Below are 360 nucleotides of genomic sequence, written 5' to 3'. Positions count from 1 at the left end.
TATAATAGTCATTTCTAACAACTCTATTAGAAATCTATTATTTTTTATTTCACTCGGTTTGATGAATAGCACCTAGGCTATATTATTTCTTTAACATAAATATCCAAAGCTGGTCTTGACAGATGAGTTTTTAAGAGTCCAAAAATATTTGTGCAATTTTTTAATAATAAAAAAACAAGAGTTCGTCGCCTTTTGTGACAACTGATTGCAAATAGCCTACATAACAAATGCTGTGGTGTTGGGTTTGAGCTGCAGATCGCTGCACCTGCTTTGGACTCAACACGATAGGCCGGTTTTTGTATCAGGTGACTTGGGCTTTAGTGGACCTGATCAAACCCGCTGTAAGAGCAGACACAAGCA

Source organism: Sinocyclocheilus grahami, unplaced genomic scaffold (genome assembly GCF_001515645.1).
Source record: "Sinocyclocheilus grahami isolate Dianchi unplaced genomic scaffold, SAMN03320097.WGS_v1.1 scaffold1644.1, whole genome shotgun sequence".
NCBI classification, from domain to species: Eukaryota; Metazoa; Chordata; class Actinopteri; order Cypriniformes; family Cyprinidae; genus Sinocyclocheilus; species Sinocyclocheilus grahami.
Note: the sequence above shows the minus strand (reverse complement) of the source record.